Source organism: Pteropus vampyrus, unplaced genomic scaffold, assembly GCF_000151845.1.
Source record: "Pteropus vampyrus isolate Shadow unplaced genomic scaffold, Pvam_2.0 Scaffold144, whole genome shotgun sequence".
Classification (NCBI taxonomy): domain Eukaryota; kingdom Metazoa; phylum Chordata; class Mammalia; order Chiroptera; family Pteropodidae; genus Pteropus; species Pteropus vampyrus.
Window position 1 is genome coordinate 3,897,182 of NW_011888925.1, and position 21,618 is coordinate 3,918,799.

General features: G+C 50.6%; 1 protein-coding gene across 9 annotated transcripts in view; it reads right to left on the minus strand.

Annotated features, from left to right (window-relative positions):
• PC (pyruvate carboxylase) overlaps window positions 1-21,618 on the minus strand; it is a 97,976-nt gene that overhangs the window by 31,279 nt on the left and 45,079 nt on the right. Inside the window, exons 7-8 of one of the 9 annotated variants that reach the window (XM_023535729.1) lie at window positions 21,225-21,361; window positions 21,043-21,135 (exon numbers count right to left, since the gene is read on the minus strand). The exons of 7 other annotated variants lie outside the window; for them this stretch is intronic. The gene's annotated coding sequence lies outside the window, so the exon portion shown is untranslated. Of the gene's footprint in view, window positions 1-21,042; window positions 21,136-21,160; window positions 21,362-21,618 lie in introns of all 9 variants that reach the window. One more of the 9 variants, XM_023535728.1, reaches the window with a different exon arrangement.

Sequence of the window (21,618 nt, forward strand, 5' to 3'; positions counted from 1 at the left end):
AGCAGATGGTGCCAGTCCCGGGAGAAGGTGCGGGCAGGGGCCGGGCTGCCACGTGGGGCCACCCTGTGCCCTGCTTTTGGGGTTTTTAGTCGGTGGGTGGTAACCAAGAGGTCCTCAAGGTCACTGATGGTTTGGCTGAGAATCTTCCTTTAAAAACTCCGACGGCCTCAGTAACCAAACTGGGCATCTAGGACACCCTCGTGTCCTGTCGCATCAGCTGTCCGGGGGAACTGCAGCCCCTGAGCAAGCACGGCCACTCTCCAGCCAGGACGCACTCGCCGTGTCTGCATCTCCCCGGTGGGAAAGGCCCCTTCATGCCCCCAGACGCAGCGAGCCTCGGCTTACCCGACTCGGGCACCACAGTGCCTGGCTCGGTGCTGGTGGTGCGCATGAGCAAAAGTGTCCCTTTCTGATCCCTGGGTGGCGGTGGGGACAATGACGAGTAAGGAAAAAGCAACCACCATCGCCCAAAGATTCTCACCCCGGTTTCCTTTCTGACAGAGAGCTGACAGTCCCGGAGACGCCCATTTGCTATTTTTTGCAAATGCCAGCTGACAGATCTCTTCCCTTGGCCTCAGGTTGTGCATTAGAGACAGAGAATGAGATGGCTTTGCCTCACTTGGGACGTGTAAACAACGCCCTGCCCGCAGGAGCGAGACGGAAGCAGGGAGTGTGTGGACCGCCTGCCCCCACCTCTGGGCATGACTGCACAGCGTCTACTTGTCTTCGGCGTCGATTTTCTCCTCCAGCAGTGGATCGATACGCACAGTGTTCTCCTTCCAGAAGGGAAGATGACAGTGTAGTCGGGAGGGTGCCTGCAACACCCTGGGGAGCGAGGCGGGGATGAGGTCTCGGTATCATCCACCCTGGTCCTGATGATCTGCTCAGGCTGCTTCTACAGCATCCAGCACTCGCCGAGCTCCTCCGACATGGGCCGGTGCCAGCAGGTGGGGACAGCGGTGACTGGCACACCTGGCAGAGCCTCTACTTTTTATAAGGCACGCAGCTACTCATAGAATGTTCTATAGGTACTAACTCAGGTAACCCTCACGCTTTTATCATACGGATAAGGAAGCAGGCATGGTGGGGTTAAGTGACACCCAAGGTCACCTAGCAAGGCCAGATTTGAGCCCAGTTTGTCTGCCTCCGTCCACAGCAGAAGCTCTGACCCATTAAGGCATATGGAGCCATCACTCAACTAAAGGAATAAGTTGTGGCTTTCAACAGAAACACCGCGTGACAGGCAATTGCAAAACAAAAAAACAAAAACCCCACTCCTGATAAAAACTGTGTCACTGGCCTGAACTCCAGCAGGGACTCCGGCGGCAGCCGCCACCTCCCACAGAGAGCAGGCTGACAGTGCTCGCAATCGTGTGGCCTGATAAGCTAGGGCAGTTTCAATTTGTCCAATAACTCATCAAAATGGCACGCGAGATCCCACTACTTCAGATCTAAACGACATCTCCAGGCGGCATCTTGTAACTAGGAGCAACACAAAATTCCACTGTCAGGACAGCACCGTCTGAGTTTTGGTCCAGACAATATGGCCCCTGTGTTCAGGGTGGACATACTCTCGGCCAGAGCAGCCTGGCAGGGGTCAGGGTGGGGTTGGGCCCTGGAATGTTCCTTCGAGTACTTGTACTGCTTCCACCCTGACTGTCCCTGCTCTCACATGGCATCCCCCGAGCCTCGGAGGGCAGCTGTGGGCAGGAGGCACGGGGAAAGGGATAAGCCGGCGCCCTGCTTCAAGAAGGCCGGCCCATACGCCCACTTTGGAGGCCCACGGTCCAGACCGAGCCCCTCGGCAGGTCGCCTCAGGTGTGCTGGAGAGCCAGAGGGGGAGAAAGGAGAGCGGGTCAGAAGCGGGCCCCAGGAATCTCCATAATAACGAATGAGGCTCCTATTCATCTACCTCCTGCATCTCCTTCCCGCCACCCCCACCAGGCCCTGCCCCCGCCCCTAGCCGGCCTCAGCCGCCGCCAGCAAAAACAGGTCAGAACCAGAAAGAGTTTTTGGCAGAGGACGTCATGGCAGAAGTGAGCCTCTGATGGATGGGGCTGCTCGGCCTGTCCCTCCAGGGGCCGCCTGCCCTCCAGGCGGCTCTGCACTGTCCTAAACGTGTCCAGTGGGGCCCAGGGCTAGCAGCCAGTGGGGGCAGACAAAAGGAAAAGACCGCCTGACTTTCAGGGCGGCACCAGTGGGTATCAAAGTGCCCAGAGAGGACAGACTGAGGCGGACACTTCTGGGTGGGGGAGCCGAAGGGAGGACAAAGGAAGAAGGGCGAGTGCGAAACCAGTCAGGAAGAGACCCTCAGCGGGAACGGCACATGGGCCTGGGGCACAGACCAGCGGCTTCTCCCCTGAGCCGACTGCAGTGGTTGAGAGCCACGCCAGCGTGGCTCCACATCGCCCCTGGCAACCTGGATTTAAGACAGCAGGGAGAGTGGGACAGCGACAGCTGTGACGATTGGCACTGCGTGGGCTGAGGATGGGGGGATGGAGGCGGCTCAGAGAAAGGAGGCTAGTGAGGGCTGACCAGGGCCTGCAGGGGACAAAGAGAGGGCTGGCTGTCATCCCAGGCGCTGCCCAGTCCCAGCCCCGTTTGGGGGCAGGAAGACTTTCAGGGCGAACACTGCCCCCTGGTGCAAAAGGAGCGCTACTGCCGACCCGCACACGCCTGCCCAGGTACCTGCCCATCCGGGCAAGGCTCACAGTGTTTGGAAGGCCACTCGCCCTAACTTCTCCACACCCTTTCAGACTCACGAAGGCCTTTCTGGACACCCCCACCTCCACGGCTGGCTCAAATACCCTCCTTAGGGCAGCCATTTGCCATCGGCACAACTCGGTCATTGTCCTTGCCGCATCCCACTGTCCTCTTGCTTATGAGGGCTCTCCTTGAGGTAATGTCTGTGTCCTTGGGAAGGAGCGTTTAATGTTTTCACATGTTTCAATGGGACACTGTGGACCTTGGGGTCAGGATACTCTAATATGCTCCCCGATGTCTCCCTAGCACTCTGCACAGTGCCTGACCCTGAATTAAATATCTCGGGTATGAATGAACGAATGGATGGATGGATGGATGGATGGATGGATGGATGGATGGATGGACGGACGGACGGACGGACGGACGGACGGATGGATGGATGGATGGATGGTCCAGATTACACGATGATTCTTCAGAGTAGTGTGAGTCCAGAGTATTAGGAGCACTGAGACAAAGGTTAGTAAGGAATGGCCTCTCCTAGGAGCAGCACGCACAAGCTAGTGGGACATACAAGTGTCACTTGTACACAGATTAGAGCACAAACTTACACAAAGTGTTGACAAGGAAGGTCAAAAAAGCAAGATCAGCAAAAAGCACCTCCCAGACTGCGCCTGAGAGCTCAGGAAAGCATTTCAGGACTAAGTGAAGTGACAGGCATTAAAGACTCACTTCTACACATGGTTGGACGGTGCTTTGCGGGAAGAGGGCAAGAGCACAGCAGGCTCCCCGGCCCCTCACGGCCCACCTCCCCAGCTGGAGAGTTGCGTGGGATCCCCTCCCCACTCGCTCACTCCGTTCGCCCCAGTTCCGAGGTTGCAGGAAGGTGGGTGCCAGTGTGTGGACTGAATTATGTTCCCCAAACAGGCATGTGGAAGTCCCGCCCCAGGACCTCAGAATGAGACCGTAGTTGGAAACAGGGTGTTTATAAGAGGTAAACAATGAAAACGAGGCCACTAGGTTGGGCCCTAGGCCAATGCGCTTGGTGTCCTTATACAAAGGGAATAATAAACAGAGACAGATACGCACAGAGGGAAGATGTGAAGACACACAGGGAGAAGATGCCCGCGTGCTCAGAGAAATGCAGCGACAAGTCGAGGAACACCGAGGATTGCTGGAAAGCACCAGAAGTTAGAAGAGACAAGGAAGGATCTTCCCTTAGAGCTGTCCGAGGGAGCGTGGCCCTGCCAGCACCTTGAATTTGGGCTTCTGGCCTCCAGACTGGGAAACAATAAAGCTCTGTTACCATCAGCCACCCAGTTTTGGTGCTTTGCTATGGCAGTCAGGAAACTAACAGACCCAGTTTCCCACAAATGACCAGAACCTACAGGGCCCCTGACATTGGGGGCAGGGAGCACAGGGTGGTAAAATGTCCCCTTCTCTCTTCTGCTCATCCTGACACAGGCCACAGCAGGGGCCCTTCAGAGCACGGTGGGTCTATGTGGGACTGTGATTGGCGCCCCCTCCAGGCTGAGTGGCTGGCAGCAAACACGAGCCCGTGGACAGTGCCAGAGCTGGCGTGGCTGCATACAGGAAACCTAGTGAGGAGAAGGGAGGGAGGTGGCCCAGGCCTGGGGACAGCTGGGGCAAAGGCAAAGGAGCAAACAGCCTGATGAAGTCCACTGAGGCCAGAGGCAAGGAGTGACCCAGGCAGACACCTAGCCTTTGGGGCGGGGCTCGCATGCACAGCAAGGGGCATGGACTGTCCCCACAATGTCAGGGGATGGGACGAAAGGAAACCTGGCAGGGAGGAGAGATCTGAATTGAGAGGGACCGCCCTGGCCGTGGTGAGGCAGCTGGATCTGAGGAGGAAAGACTAGAGGTGGAAGAAAAACGAGGAAGGCGCCCTACTGTAGGCAGGAGGTAATGAGGACCGAGGAAAGGAACACGCCAGGGGCCATAGCGCCAGCCCTGCTAGATGAGGGGTAGTGGCGCTACAGGTAAGGATGACTCTGGGCTCCGTTTTCAGGGAAGGGGTGAGCGCCAAGTTAAAAAGAACAGGGAAGCGGAAGTAGATAGAGACGGGCGAGCTCAGCTTTGACCCTGACGAGTGTGAGTTGCCTGCAAACTACCCACCTGGGGAGGGCAACCTGGCGGGTAAATTGTGGTCTGACGTTGAGGGACAGCTCAGAGCAGGAGAGGGAGACAGAAGAGACTCACTTCCAGCCTGCTCGGCAGAGAAGGCCAGGAGGGGCGGGGGAGACAGCGGAAACACCCACCGACGCGCGATGAGCAGGGGGACCCCCAGGGACCAGCCAGGGCTGCGGGAGTGTTGCCGCGAGAGCCAAGGGTCTGAGGAACGATCAGTGCTCATAGCAGCAGGGCTCTGACAAGGATGGAAAAACGGCTGCCGACCCACAGCAGGGGCTCCCCGGTGGCCTCAGTGGCGCCCAGAGCGGGAGCGAGTGAGGGTCTCCTGCAGACTCCTCAGAGTTTGGACAGGGACTTTGAGATGTTTACGTAAAAGGAGGAGGGGGCAGGATGTGCTAGACGGTACTAGGATCAAGGGACCCTCTCTTTTTTTTTTTTGATGAAACATTTGAAAAATACAGACAATACATTTAGTAATATAAGACCCTTAACCCAGAGTAAACTGATGTCACTATGTTGATATATTTGCTTCACATTTTATGGTGAGAACTAGGTCTGGTGAAATATAGTGGATCAAACACAGGGGTCTATTTCTACCCTCTTCTAAAATCCCACTAAAACATCAGTAAAAGGATTTTTTTAAAGAGCACAAACACATAAGGACAAAGAATAGAAAGCCGATGGCGGCAGATGAGAGGTCAATAAATCGGACGATGGACAGCGTGTGAACCAGTGGCAGTGACAGCGGCTGGTGAACGCACAGGGAGAGACGCAAAGAAGATGAATTCGAGCTGCAGGCTCCTGGCGAGTGCAGAACTTGGTGGGTCGGGTACCTCAGAAGTGGGGCTGAGAACAAAGGCTGGTGACGGTCTAAGGGAATGAGAGCCACAGGACCGATCCCCCACCACACTTGGCCAAGGGACCCTCCCAACCCCAGCAGGAGGGCAGGAACGGCCAACACCTTCGCCCCTGCAAAGTCCTCTGGAGTCACTGAATCCTCCCAACAACCCCCGTGGGGGATTCACGTGCGCTCCCAGTCTGAGACTCAGGCAGGACAGATGGAGTCACGTGCCCAAGGGCGCGCTGCTAGGAAGTGTCAGAGCCCACTGCACTGGTCCTGGGCACCCTGGGCAGCCCTGCTCCCGACCACCAGGTGCTGGCATCTTATAGAAGACAAGAGGCTGAGTCCTTGGAGAGGCTCCACCCCAGCCATGCAGCCTGGCCCAGGCAGAGGCACCAGACAGCAAGGGAAATTGTGGAAGGCCTATGTATAGACAGACGAGGAGGCTGCAAACCCCTCGGCTCCCACGAAGCCGTCCCCAGGCTGACTGTCAGGCACACTGAGGACCCTAGGAAACCAGCAGCCCGAGATGAAGCCCCACGGCCATTGACATTTAGTGGGCGCCTGAAGAAAGAGGTTGCCTGTCTTCTCCTCGCCCAAGGATGAGGACACCGTTCTCAGGCTTCCCAAATGGCTTTGGTGTCGGTCTTCGGCAAGCGCAGATAGCCCCAAATCACCAGCTATTTGAGGAAATCGCCAAAAAATTCACCAAAACGAATTAGGAATTAAAACAAGGGAACTCTGAGGAGAAAAGTAATATAGAGAGCAGATACTTAGAAAAAACTATAATTAATCTCCTCAGCGAAGAGAAGCTATTGCATGGAGAGGCGGCAGCTATTTTAAAAAGGCAACGAGAAAGAGCTCTAGGAAATTAAAAATAGAGTTGCAGACATTTTTAAACATAATAAACAGAATTAGAAGACAGTCGAGGACATCACCCAGAAAGCGTAACAAAAGGACTGACATGTGGCAAACAGGAGAGAAGGTAAGGAGATAAGAGACTGAGTCCAGGTAGCCCGGGGCCCAGGTCCGGGGGGGGAGTCACTCAAGGGAGAGCAGGAGAGGATGATCCAGAACACTTGCTGGAGCGGAAGGGCGCGCACTTCCGGTTGGGAGGGCTGAGATTCCAGCACTGTGCCTAAAGTTCCACCTGGAAATGGGGTCAAGTGGGATCCCACCAGCTTCCCGTATTAGTTTCTTGGGGCTACCATACAAATGACCACAGACTTGGTGGCTTAAAACACAGAAATGTATTCTTTTTTAATGTCAGAGTCGTGTTTCACTGGGCTGAAATCAAGGTGCTCACAGGACTGCCCTCCCTCCAGAGGCTCTAGGGAGCCTCCTCCCACACCTCCTTCGGCTTCTGGTGGCTGCTGGGACACTCCTGCTGTGGCTGCATCACCCGAGTTTCTGCCTCTGCCTTCGCATGGCCTTCTCTGCAATGTATCTAATCTCCTGCCTTCTCTTCTGAGGACACATGATGGCATTTAGGCCCTCCCTCCCTCCGCTCCAGGATAATCTAGGATCATCTCCCCAGGTCAAGATCCTTCCTTAACTTCATCACATCTGCAAAGGCCCCTTTTCCTTATAGGGTGACACTTTCAGGGATGAGGACCTGGGTCTGTTTAGGGGCCCTCACTCAGGCTGCTGCACCTCCAAAGAGGAGAAGAAGCAGGTGACACAACAGTCTTCAACAGGGACACTGAGCCAGAAGCTACTTCTGAGGGAAAATGTTCTCCAATCGAAAGTTCTCTACCCAGTTAGACTATCAGTCCAGTGTGGGGGCAAAACAAAAATATTTCAAATACACCCGGCCAAGGACAGTTTCCAGCCACGTGCCCGTTTGCCTGGGAAGCTCTTGGGGAATGGACGCTCCCAAACAAGGGAGCAAATGAGCCAAGACTGAGGAAGGAAGACTCTGGGTCCAGAATCCTGGGAGCCGGAGCAGAAGGAAGCGAGGGAGATCGATTCTCGGGGTGATGGTGAGGGAGGCCCCATGCACCTGCTGTCCAGCAGAGAACCACAGGACAATAGCAGAAGCCAGAAAGGTCCCAGAGGTGGGGGCTTCCACGGGGCGGGGCAGGGGGGGGAAGAGGCTTAAACAAACAAACAAACAAACAAAAAGGTTAGATTACCTGAAGTCTTTGAAAGAATTGAGAGGAGATGGCAATTTACAGTGTCTAGAGATGAAGGAATGTGACTAGTAACTCCTGGTAACTGAGAAAGTATACAAAAAAGGTTACCCTGTATACACTCGGTGTTCTCAATGTGAATATTTGCTTGATTTTAATAATGTAAGAGATGGAAATGTGCTTCACCAAAAATGATTACATGACCATCAGAGGCCCAGGGAAAGGGGGTACCCGTCTGGGGGCTGGGTGGGGTGGGGGTGTCTTCCGTAGGAGGGGGTTAGTAAATCGAGTCCCTGCTCTCTGGTCACAGGGGCTTGGGAGTTACTGGAGACATCTCTGGGAGAAGGTCGGGAAGGGTGGGTTGGGCAGGGGACTGAGGAGTTTTTATAAGCCTCATGGCACAATTCGACTTTCTGAAGTGTCCACATGTATTGTTTCGATAAAATAACAGTTAAACTTAACAAGAGTAAGAGTATATACTACAAATGGTTGTGGTTTCCCTTGTGGATCTCCCTAGGGGCTACCACAACCCAGAGTTGCCAGGTGCCTTCCCCTTTGATTCACACTGATTTGACACGGGGGTGCTGAGAAGCATGTGCCTGTGATTTAATTTTTCCATAAATGAGATGCTGTCATTTTTAACTTTTTTTCGCCCAATACAATATTTAGCGTCTTATAGATCTAGCTCATTAATTTTAGTGGCTGTATAATATAATTATATGGTTTATGCATGCGCGAATGAGGGATCTATAAGTTGTTTCTGAATTTTAGCTATTAAGAACTATGATGTATCTATGGCAAAATTATGATCGTTGTCGAAATCGAGAAAAAAGTACATAAAATACATTGTACTATTTGTTCCGTTTTTATGTATGTTCAAAATTATCATGACAGAAAAAGTCAATTAAAATGTTAAAAACAAATAACCTCCATACATATACGAAATGTGCAAGAATTTCTCTAGGGTCTATACCTAGAACTGGAATTGCTGCCTCGGATGGTAGGCACGCCTTAAATGCCACTACTGCCACATATCTCCCCAGAGCAGTTGTCCTCATCATTTCTACAGCCACCAGAACGACAACCAAATTTCCATTTTCCCATATCTTTACCAATTCTTCAACTGTCGGACTTCGATCTTTGTCAACCTCATGGGTATAAAATGGTATCTTGTTTTAATTTTCACTTCTCTGATTATTAGTAAAGTAGGATATTTTCTCATGATTGTGGAAATAATTGTAAGTTTTCTCTTTTAGAAATAATTTTAGGTTTTCTGGGCTGGTTGTCTTTTTCTAACCGAGTTGCACTAAGTCTTTCTGTATTCTAGACGTGACTCCATTCTCCATTATACATGTGACACACATCTTCCTGCACAAGAAAATGTTTGGCAAGTTCTAGGAAGAGGAAGAGGAAAGAGCTGGGAGCAGAGGGTCGCAGAAGTGGACGTGGGGCCGGGACAAAGAGCCAGAGCAAGCCCTGGGAGGGAGGCCCTGCAGCTCAGCTCGAAGACTGGCCTTGAACTGGATGGAGAACGCGTCCCTCCTCTGAGGCCAAAGCACCTAGATATATAGGACAGTCCCAATGTACAATATGCCAAGGCCTGAAATGACCAGTGGCTTTTACACTGCGGCTCTCCAGGATGAGAAGCCTGGACACCGTGTTCCAAGAGACACGGCCGGAGAAGCAGCAGCCCAGGGAGGACACATCTGCAGATGGCAGGGCTTCCTGTTCACCTACAAGCTCCTGTTAGCTACACCTGTTTCAAGAGGCAGGAATACTGAGTTCAAGCTGCATCAGAGATGGCTAAGATTAAAAACTTGAGGAGACGTCTGGCCAGTCAGCTCGGCAAAAGATACAGATTAGAAAAAGCAGGGGCATTGCTCTCTGAAGGAGTTTTAAAAGAATTTAGTCTCCTGAATGAGTTGGTTTTAGGTCAAGCGATTCTTCTGGAATAGCAAAATGTGAGACTGAATGTCTGAGATTTCTTACATTTCTTTTGTGATTATCTCTCCTGGGGAATGAGAAGCCAAGCAATTTTCTACCTGTATTTTGGCATGTTCCCACAAAATGCTGTTTTAATAGTCCTTATTTAGAGGGGGGAAAGCAAAAGTTAGACACGTTTGGAGTTTAGATATTAAGTATGTTTCACTTTAAAATGTGCCATGGGTCAGAGATTTGCAGCCCTCAGCGCAACCTGGCAGAGAAATGTGAGCAGAAGACCGATTACTTCGAGCTCCTCCCAAGCTCCTGACTCTCTCCTCAGCCAAGATAAAGCTACCAAGCTGAGGGCTGCCAGATTGAGCAAATTAAAATGCAAACCGTTCAGTTAAAATCTGAATTTCAGATAAACGGCATGTTTTAAAAGTATAAGTATATCCCATGCAATATTTAGGGCATACTTATACTATAAGATGATTTGTTGTTTACCTGGAATTTAAGTTGAACTCAGCATCCTGTCTTTTATGTGGCAACTGAGACAAGCCAGCAGTGCTGCAGCCCTGCCTGGGTCTTCGGAGAAAAGAAAATGTGCAGAGAATTCGCAAATGCTGACATAACTGGGCCGGGAGAACGCAGTGGATAAGGCACCAGGGCTCCAACTGCCCGGGTTCAGACCAAGCCCGCTGATGCTGGGCAAGTCGCTTAACCTCTGGGCCTCAGTTTCTTCGTCTATAAAATCGGGGACAGTAACAGTAACAGCACACGTTATTGTTACAAAGATCAACGAATCAATGCACGTGAAGTGCTCGGAGCGGTGCCTGGCACGTGATCAGCCTTTATCATAATATTAACTTTCAGTATTAGCACAGGGGATGCTGAACCGTGGGCTTTTGATGGACATGGCCTGGGGCCGTGAGGGGAGAACCACGGGACGGCCGAGGCCCAGGCAGGACCCTATTTTGAAGCACGACATGACTGCAGTAGCCTTCTTAGTCAGAATAGTCAGCTGACCTAAGAAACAAGGTCCCCGGCCCAGCCAGGTCATGTCCCACCCCAGGGAGCCATGTACACTGGGCACAGCTCGCTGGCTTGTTGCCTCTTGTTGACTCCGTACCCAGTGGTATCAAGTTGGTAGCCTGAAATCGGCCACCGTGGGTATATGTATACCACAGAAATGGGCAAGCAGGCACTGCCATCAGAGTCCTTCCTCACCTCCCCAAAGCCACGACTGAAAAATCACACAGATGGTGGCGTATCCCACCTTGACCCAGAGACAGCAGTAAGGGAGGGCTGCGTGAGAGGCGTCCCTTCTCCATTTTCCCTTTTGGCTACAGAACCCAAATAAAGAGGCCTCTGTTTCTTTCGTAAGGGCCTGGAGTGCTTAATTCAGTCAAAACATGAGGATGAGCTCAGGAAGAAATGAATGAGCCCCTCTCTCCATGTCTTACGGAGTTCAGAAGCCCTCCTGCAACACTAATTAAGCTGTGAGAATATCAAAACAAAAACCCCTTTGATAATCTCATTTAACAGCATGAAAATCATTCCTTTGTTTACAAGGCACTGATTTCCTTGTTCCTACTCTTGACACCTTTTCTCCCCCTCCCTCTCCCTTCCTTTCTTGGTGGGCATGCAGGCATTTGCAGGTTGAAGATTTAAAATCATAGCTTCTGGATGTATGTGTCAAATGTCTATTCTATAATAGAACTTACCCCCCCACCCCCTTTCCCGCCCCCCTCCCAAACCAAACACCTCTTCCTGCCTTCCTCACCATCGCCTCTCCAGGAAATAAGTCTTCAGTTTTGGGGTCACCCTCAGCTCTTCCCTCTCCCTCCCCACCATCCAGCCAAAAAGGCCTATCAGTTCTACCGCTTACATCCCTCATGCCCTCTCTCCTTTCATTTCTAACTCATCCTAGATCACCCCCTCTTACCACCTGAATTATTGCAAACACCTAACTATTACCAACCATTACCATTGGCTGGCTTTAGCTACCAAGTCACACTCTATACTAGTGATAGGCGGCATCGCAAAATACAGGCATCGTTTCATTATCTTCTTAAAAACCCTCTCAGCCTCCCCAGTGCCCACAGGTAAGACTCTCACCTCCTTTAGGCCCTTTCCATCATGAGTCCAACCTACCTTTTGAGCCTTATTTCCCATCATTCCAGGTTCAGCCTCCTGTATCCTATAACTCCAGCCAAACTGCCTCTTCCTTGTTCCCAAATAATACCAGTGCCTTCCCACCTCCCTCCGAGTATTCCCTCCGCCGAGACGCTCCCCACTGGGATCACCCTTCTCCAGTGCCGCCCGTGCAAAGCTCGCTCACGTCCAGGTTATGCCTCTTATTTCTCTCCCTTCTGAAATCCCACCAAAACTTTAGTAAAGAGGTTAAAAAACAAACAAACAAACAACTATAAACCCCCAAGGACAGAGAGACCAGGAGAGGAGACCACAGCGACAGAACCGTGGGAGCTGGAGGGCAGCTCAGGTGACCCGATCTCGTGTCTCCGAACTGCCAGTGGGGAGGCTGATCCGTGGCAGAATCTCTGCCACCCTCTCTCTCTGGACCTCTCCCACCCTCTCTGGAAGAAGAAAGGTGTACTGTCTGGAGAGGGGAAAGCCCAGCCAGGGCCTCTGCACTGGCGGATTCGAGGCACGATGGAGGGCGGGGTACCTTGCCAAAAGTGGTTAGGGAGGTTAAGTGAGCCTGTGCACCCTGGCCCCTTGCCCCATGCAGCTCCCAGAATGCAGGCAACCAGCCCGTCCCCTCCTCCCAGACCTGGCCTGGCCCCAAAGGGAAGACCTCAGAGCATGGACACAAAAGTTCCCCAACAAACAGCGTGCCACATCACGCGCTGTGACACCCGGAAACTGGATTCCCAGGCGACTTTTAGCCTTGACTAGTAATCACTAATGACCGTGAGCACGAGGCTGCCCAGGAAAGATTCCTTCAAAGACCGAGAGAAAAGAAAAACAGCAGATAAAAGCAATTTGGAGGAAACAGCCATGCGAGAAGCAAACTTAAACAGAGCATTACATCCTCAGAGAAATAAGACAAGCTTACATCAGTGAAACGACAGGATAGTACATGTATATTTTTAAAAGAACCATTCGGAGAGCAAAAAAATGCTCTTGGAAATTAAAAATGAAAGGAGAAAGAAACAAAAAAATCAATAGGTGGGTTGAAAGATAAAGTAAATCTCCTAGAAACTAAAGCAAAAAGACAAAAAAAAAAAAAAGTGGGGTGGAGGGTGGGGGTAGGGAATTAGAAGGCCAGTCCCAGGGATCCAAGAGCTAAAGAGAAGAGTCTCAGAAAGAGAGAACCATGAAAAACAAAGAGGAAGAAAGCAAATAATTCGAGATGCTCCCAGGATAGGAGGACGTGTTCCCACACGGAAGCGAGCGCGGAGCCAACGTGACGGATGAAGGACCCGCACCAGTGTCCTGAAATTTCAGATCCTGTAAACATTCGGGGTGGCGGGGGACACACGAAGAATCAGAAATCAGCAAGGTTTCAGATGTTTCAACAGCAGCTCTGGAAGCCAGAAGAGCACAAGGCACAATCTTTCCAAAAGAAAAAATTATTTCCAACCCGAAACTCTCTATGCAGCCAAGCTATCAATTATGTATGGAGGTAAAATAAAGACAGAGCACAAGGCTACGGCAAGTGACCTCCCTGGCCCTGCTCCTTAGGAACCTAGAGTGGAGGAGTGCCACCAAGACAAGGTGGCAGACCAGCCGGAAAGACAACAGCAGCTGCAGCTGCAGGAAGGCAGGGGGTCCCCGGAAAGCACTGCCAAGCTGAGAGCAGTGCCCCCGGGAGAGAAAGTGCCCCCGGGAGAGAAGGCACAGGGTAAGGGAAGGGACACACAAGAACCACTTTATGGGCACGCTTTTCTCGGGGGACCTGAAGGAAAGTAGAGCCAGCGTTCCTACTGAGGGACCCACAGTGGAAATGGCCTCTGGCTGAACCTGACAACAAGACAAGAAAGCGGCATGAATGATACCTGAGGCCGGGGCCGCCTCCTAACCCATGTCTTAGCCGAGCATCCTGGTCCCCATGGACCACCAGGTGGAAGACAGCAAAACCCGCCTCACGGGGAAGAGACCTACACAGACACACAGGCGCTCGGATGCGGATGCGCAGAGAATTTCTAAAATGACTCGACTCGGCAACAGTGGCGGCCTCTGGGAGGGCAGTGGGGAAGAGGTTTACATCTTTCGCTGTTCATCTTTTTGAATTTGTATTATGTACTGGATCATTTAAAAAATGAAAAACATTCAATATAGGAGAGGGGTCTCCTCCCCATCTCCAAGGCCCCTCTGCCAGGAATCCTCCCGTGGCTCCCACCCGAGCCCAAGAGCCAGCCGGGCGTCCAGTGTCCTCTGCCTGCTGGCGTCTCACTGGGTCCTGGTTAGCGAGTGCTGGCCGAGGGCTGGACCTGCAGCTCCTGGAGGGCAGATCTAGGTCATCTTTGAACTTGTCCCAGGAGCACCGGAAAAGAACTTTCATCTTTTGCTTGCTATGTGCCAGGCACCTTCTAGTTCGCTTATTTCTCACCACGGTCCCATGGGCATGAATCCTCATTCTACTGATGAGAAAAATTAGACTCAGAAGGACCCACAGGGTACAGCCGACTCAAGAATCATGGAGCGCATTCACCTCCAGCCCGTTTTCCCCCGAAAACCTAGGTCTGTGCCGGGTTTGCTGTAGGATCCAGCAGTGTTTAACTGAACCAAAATACAATGGAGTAGGAATGGAAATTTTCTACATGTGCTGGGGTCTTCCCATGCTCTGAGACCAGAAAAAGAGACTGAGTGGCAAGCAGCACCTCGGCCTGGCCAGGGATCCAGGGCCAGTGACAAAACATTAAGGAAGTTCCCTCAGAGTCACAGTCTTTTAGGTACTGGATTTCCCGTGGGGACCAGGTGTTTGTATTTGTTTAAATGAGATATAATCCACATACATACAGTTCACACATTCAAAGTACCATTCAGTGGCTTCTAATATACCCACAGAGTTGTGCATCCGTCACCACGATCAACTGTGGAACGCATTGACACCCCTTAGCCGTGTCCCCTCAGCTCCCTCGGCCCTCGGCCATGTGGACAAAAACGGGGTTCTATGGAAAGTGACCTCAGGGTTATCTGATCATAAATTCCTACCTGGGCAGGTCATGGTGGGCAGTCACGCCCCAGGCCTATAACTTCTTCAGTGAAAGGTTTGTCTTTGCCTTAAGCCGGCCCTGTCTACATTCTCATGCACCTAGGTTAACACGCCTTTGAGATGCCAGAAGTGATACCCCTCGAAGGGGGTATTAACCCTCAAGAGAGCACATGACCTTGTTAGCTGTCCTGTCATCTGATCCCTGCCTTGCTTTCTTTCATTTTATGTCCCCTTCTTAATCTCAAATGCATAAAATGTTGCATTTCAGGTCTTGCTCCCTGGTTTATATCATCAGTTTGGCTCAAGTAAATTCCTACAAAAATTCTTTGTGGGTTTGGATGTTTCTTACTTTGATGCTACTTTTTTGGCTATTATGAACATTTGTGTACAAGTCTTTAGAGTGGAACTGCTGGATCATCCGATAAGTCTTGTGTTTAACTGACAAATGGCCGGGCTGTTTTCCAGAGCAGCTGCTTCATCCTATCCCGCCAGCAATGTGTGATGGCTCCAATCCCTCCACACCTCACCAACACTTCCTGCCTTGCCACCCTAGAGCGTACGAAGTGGTATCTCGTAGTTTCGATTTACATTCCTCTGATGGCTAATGACATCAAGCATATTTTCATGTGCTTGCTGACCATCTGCCTCTCTTCTTTGGAGAAATGCCTATTCAGATACTTTGCCCATTTTTAAATTGGATTATTTGTCTTTCTATTGTTGACTTGTAAGAGTTCTTTACATACTCGAGATACAAGTTCCCTCTCAGATATACGATTTGCAAACATTTTCTCCCTTCTTTGGGTAGCCTCTTCGCTTTCCTTTGCCGCACAAATGTTTTGAATTCTGATGAAGTCCAATTTATCTATTTTTAAATTTTATGGCTCATACGTTTGTTGTCATATCGAAGAAACCACTCCCTAACCAATGCCACAAAGATTTATGACTGTGTTTTCTTCTGAAAGTCTTAGCTCTTCAGTTTAGGTCTTTGATTCATTTTGATTTCTGACCTGTGGTGTGAGGTCGGGTCCAGCTTCATTCTTTTGTATGTGGATGTCCAGTTGTTTCGGCACCATTGTTGAAAAGCCTCGTTTCCCCATCAGACTGTCTCGGCACTCGTGTCAAAAACCAACTGACTGTGAATGTGAGGGTTTCTTTCTGGACTCTTAGTGCTAATGACACACGTCTGTCTTTACATCAGTACCACACTGTCTTCGTTACCGTAGCTTTGTAGTACGTTTTAAAATCAGGAGGTGTGAGTCTTCCAACTACGTTCTTTTTCAAGTCTTTTGGCTGATCTGGTTCCCTTGCGTTTCCATGTAAATTTTAGAATCATCTTGTCAATTTCTGAAAAATAAAGGCAGCTGGGATTGCCATAGGGACTGCACTGAATCTGTAGATCCGTTGGGGAGTATTGCTATTTTGACAATATTATGTCTTCTGATCAATGAACATGGGGATTCCATTTATTTAGGTCTTTAATTTTTTTCGACAATATTTTATAGTTTTCAGAGCATGCGTTTTATACTTCGTTAAATGTATTCCTAAGTATTTTGTTCTTTTTTGATGCTATTGTAAATGTGATTGTTTTCTTCGTTTTCAGTTTTCTCACTACTACTGTATAGAAATACAGTTGATTTTTCTATACTGATCTTGTGTCCTGCAACCTTGTTGAACTCGTTTATTAATTCTAATAGATTTTTAGGGGATTCCTTAGGTTTTCCTATACGAGATCATGTCAGCTGCAAATAAGGACATTTTTACTTCTTCCCTTCCAATCTGTATGCCTTTCGTTTCATTATCTTTCCTAACTGCCCTAGATAACCCAATTTGAAACTGGTGACTAATTTGGATTTCGAAGTAGACTCTCCCCTCAAAGCAGAGGCTGCTCTGACCTTTAGAAGGACACAGCTGTCGTACCCGCCCTTGTCACACCTGCTGAGTTGATGGTCCCGCCGGGATCGAGCCTTTAGGAAGCTTCCTGGTTGGTTGCTCCTCACTCACCTCCCTGCATCCTCCACCTCTGCTCTGCTCTGTGTCCCTGTGGACAGAGGCACCTGTGCTCCTGCTGGCTGGCTTCCCACAGGTTCAGCCAACAGGCGACCTGGACAGGATAGAGGGTGGGAAGAGAGAGAACGTGGGGTATATCTTCCCCACTCTCTGCTGGCTTTGGTGGCACAGTCCCGGCCTGCCACTATGACAGTCCCTGTTGGGCGTCCCTGCCTCCACGCTGTCAACCCTCTCTTGAGTCTGGAGGAAACACTATTCCTCTCTCGATCCCTTTAAGCCTAGCGGTAGTCATGGCTTCCCAATGTGCTCCTCTCTGGGTACCTCCCCTTCCCTTGCTGGGCGCCCATCTTACGCTGGCTGACTCAGCTTTTCAGAACTGATGTGTGACCTTCAGCATTCCTCGCCAGCCTGTACTGCTATTCTGCTACACGCCCACACCCCAAACATCCCCACAGAGGAAGACACTACGGGACCTTACTCAGTGAAAACTTGGTTCCCTGGGTGAACTGATCACCAAAATGCCGAGTCCACGAGCCAAGGAGATGGTGAAAGAATTCAGTGGCAGAGCAGCTTCAGTTCATGGAAGAAAGTAAACAAACAGCAACCCAGACAGGACATGGCCTTGACTATGGTTGCCGCTGCTCTCGCTCCCTAGTATTGACCCCTTGGAAAATGTACCTTTGCATCAACTTGATCTGACCTTTCACCCTCTGCTTTGGAATTCGAACACAAAAACTGGGCCAGAGGCATCCCAGAGATGGAGCCCTGGACATCCACTACTGCTGGTCTCTACCCTAATAATCACGGCTATGTGGCTGTGTCGAAACCACCGACATCACGTGGGCTTGCTGCTGAGTGCCAGCCACTGCACTAAGTGCTTCACAGTATCTCATTTAATCATCAGAAACTTTGAGGCAAGTGTTATGGCCACAGCTATAAGGAAACAGAAACATAAGAAAAATCATGTGGCCACAGCCTCAAAGCTCAAAGGCTCTCAAGCTCAGGTTAACCCATGGCCCCAAACTGGGCTTTGGACACTGTCCCGCTTCCCAAAAATGGCCTGCGGGTAGATTTAAGATCTATCATGCCATCTAGGTTACTAGTTAACACCCTCTCTTCCCTGCCTGCTAACCTCTGACTGGTCTTCCTCGACCACCAAGCTTGTCCTGGTGACTCCCAGGCCCACAGTATTAAGGGCCTCCCTCCCCACGCCAGCTGGATCAGTCACACCGCATCTTGGCCCCTGTACCACAGCCCTTCCTCATCAGCCATGCTGCCCACTGGTGGCGGGAGCCCAACCGAGCGCCCAGCTGTATGGAGCAGAAGCTCCCCTGGGTTGTTTTGGAATCTGCACAAATGACAGCAGGTTCAGATTCACCCTGAAGTGCACACCTGGGAGGGGAGCAGAGTAGGGTGACCCGCGGGGAGGTCAGGTGGCACGTATTGAACAGGTTCTCACTTACCAAGACTCACTTTTCTACTCACCATAATGGCGTATGTTAATTTGAATATAATATTTTCATGACTACGAGAAGTTAGATTGCTGAAAATTCCCTGAGGAGGAAGGAACGCCCCGCTGAGAACTTTAGACTTCACGGAAAGCTGGCTTTGGACAAAGGTAGTAAGTGAATTATTAAAACTCCAGGTGACAAACTGCCTTTCTCCTCTTCTCCTTCTCAGTCCCAAGGGATACCTATGCCAGGATGACTTCCCAGTGCCGCCTGCCCCTCATCTGAAGGAAGAGGTCATGTCTTATAATGATTACAAAAACAATAGTTAATAATAGCCATAAGTGCCTGTTAAGTGCCAGGCCCAGGTCAAGGTACCACCCAGGTCACCCCTCACTTGTAAAGTGAGTATCAGTCCATGTGACAGTTTTATTGAGCTGTAACTTGCATACTATAATTATATTTACCAATATTCTTATGGCTCTCTACAGTTTATAAGGTACTTTAATAGACACTTTCATTTGCTACTAACAGCACCGTTGACCAGTAGGAAAGGCAGGATTATCTTCATTTTACGGATAAAGGAAATGGGGCTTTCTAGCCCCATCTGCTGCCACCACCCCCAGCACCACTTCCTGAACTCCCGGCCACTTTCTTATGTCACCTCCCCAGCTGGAACTTTGGAAGGATAGAGAAAAGCAGCCAGGGTCCTGGAGGGCAGGGGACAAGGAGGTGCTAGCTAGGTGAGATCAAGCTGGAACCTCCCTCCACAAAGGGCAGGAGGCGCCATGATGAAGCGGAGGTGGGTGCCCCACGTCCCCTAAGCTGCTGTGGACCTCATGCCGCTGCGAAGCCATGGAAAGGCAAGGCCCTAGAGTCAGAAAACTCGGGTTCAGAGTCCAGCTTTGCCACCATCTGGTCGTATGAACTTAGGGATCTCTGCACCTGTGTGATACTGTGACATATAAGAAATAAATAATTTGGTTTTTGTCCCTAGTTCCCAGTACAGAGCTCCTAAATCTCTTGTAATTTCCTGAGTGGCAGGAGAGACAGGAGCAACTTCTGTCGTTCACAGTAAGCCCCTTTCAAGCACACTTGAGTTTGTGCTAATGAGGTGACTCCCAGTGGGCCCCTAGATAGAGCTTTAGGATGGAGGTTGGTTGCCAGAAGAACCAGCCTTCTCATTAGAGGGTTGGAACTTCCAACCCCACCTTGTGGGGCGGGGCAGGCTGGAGATTAATCACCAATAGTCAGTGACTTAATCGATCATGCCTACATGATAGAACTGCCATAAAAACTCTAGATGATGGCGACGGCGTTCAGAGATCTTCCAGGCCGGTGAACGCATCCGTGTGCTGGGAGGGTGCACACCCCAACGCCACAGGGACACAAGCTCCTGCACGTGGGACCCTTCCAGACCTCGCCCTACATCCCTCTTCATCGTGCTGGTCACCTGTATTCTTTATAATACACTGACAATAGTAAGTAGAGCGCTTTTCTGAGTCCTGGGAGCCGTTCTGGCACATATGTCATTGCGCTGGGGCGGGGCTCACGGGACTCTCCCACTTAGAACCGTTGGTCAGAGTACGGGAGGCCTCGACTTGCAACTGGAATCCTAAGTAGAAGACAGTCTTGTGGGACTGAGCCCTTAACCTGTGGGGTCTGCGCTAACTCTCGGTAGTTAGTGTCAGAACTGAACTGAATTGTAGGACTCCCAGTTGGTGTCCACAGAAAATTAGAGAATTTCTTTGGTGTGAGGGAAAAACCCACATATTCGGTATCAGAAGTGTTATGAGTGAAAACCTGTTAAGAATCTGTTAGTCCATCTATAAAGTAGCTTTATCCTCCAGCACAGAGGGCTGACAATTAAGCGACCTGTTGTATGATGTGTCCCTTCAGTATCATAAACTGTAAACCACCAAAGGACTGTGATCGGGGCCATCAAGTGTTTACTGATCACCTACTGCTCATAACACACCCTTGAGGGACAAGAGGATAACATAAAACATGGCCTCTGCCTTTAAGAAACGTTTTATCTAGTGAGGAGACAAGGTTGGCCCACTCAAAACATAAGGGATATGAAACACCTACTCTCTGCAAAGAAACTGCTTTGAGAGAAAAGGGAGCGGGGAAGGGAGCTAAGCGCAGAATCATGGAGGACGGGACTTGTCCCGGGCTCAGAGGACGGGACTTGTCCCGGGCTCAGAGGAAGAATCCACTCAAGAGGTCCCCACCGGCTGCAGTGCCGGGTACGCATGGCGTCAGCATGTGCTCGGTGGGTGAAATGGCAGTGAAAGGAAATGGCAGCGGCCAGCTGTCCCCTCCCTGCAAATGTGGTCTCGCCTGACTAGTTTAGGGTCAGGCGGCACGAAGTGGACGCTGATCGGGTGAGAAGTCTGGTATAAAAGCAACAGAAGATGAAGCTGGAGAGGTTTAGTGAAATGATAAGCAAAGAAAAAGCACTCGTTCATTCATTCAATACTAACCGAGCATTTGCAATGCGCCGGGCACCGTTAGGCACCGGAGACACGCTCGATCGAGAGAGAAGAGGGCGCTGCCCTCGAGAAACTGACATTTCATTCCATGGGGCGGAGACCAAAACACAAACAAGATCATTCCAGATCCGTCCAGATTAGTAAATAATGATCGTCTCCCTACCTCAGACTCCCTCTTGATGACAAGTGTCCCTTAGATGTGTGACAGAGAACAAAGTTACAGGAGCCACATCCCTCCATCCCTGGTCCAGAACGTCTGGGAGACAAGGCACATCCCTTACCAACTTGTGTTCTCGGGGGACGTTTGGGTCAAAGGAGAGGGAAATGTATGTCCTTCCCTCTCACCTGTCCCTGGAAGTGCACACGCGGCCGGTTTCTTCCTTCTTGAATTCCTGTCCCATGACTTGGAGGAGAGTCTGGCCTATTTGCAGTTGAAGATAAGAACCAGAACCTTTTGGGGCCCTTATCAGTTTCTCCTCCCCCTGAAATGAGGGAAAGGTTTTCTTCTAAGCAAAAGGGAAAAGTTCTCTCCCTTTAGATCTAAGCAGTGAGTCCCGCTCAAATGCCAGAAATTCGGTCTCTCGGAAGGCGGTAGAACACGCCTTCCCTTCACTGTGGCCTACGATATGACCACAAACTCACACCTCAGGGAGAGCTGATCTTGGCCCTTCGATTTCTCAGATTCCTAAAGGAAAGCTTGGCCGCCCTGTTCTGTAGCTCAGAGCACTTCATCAAGGCC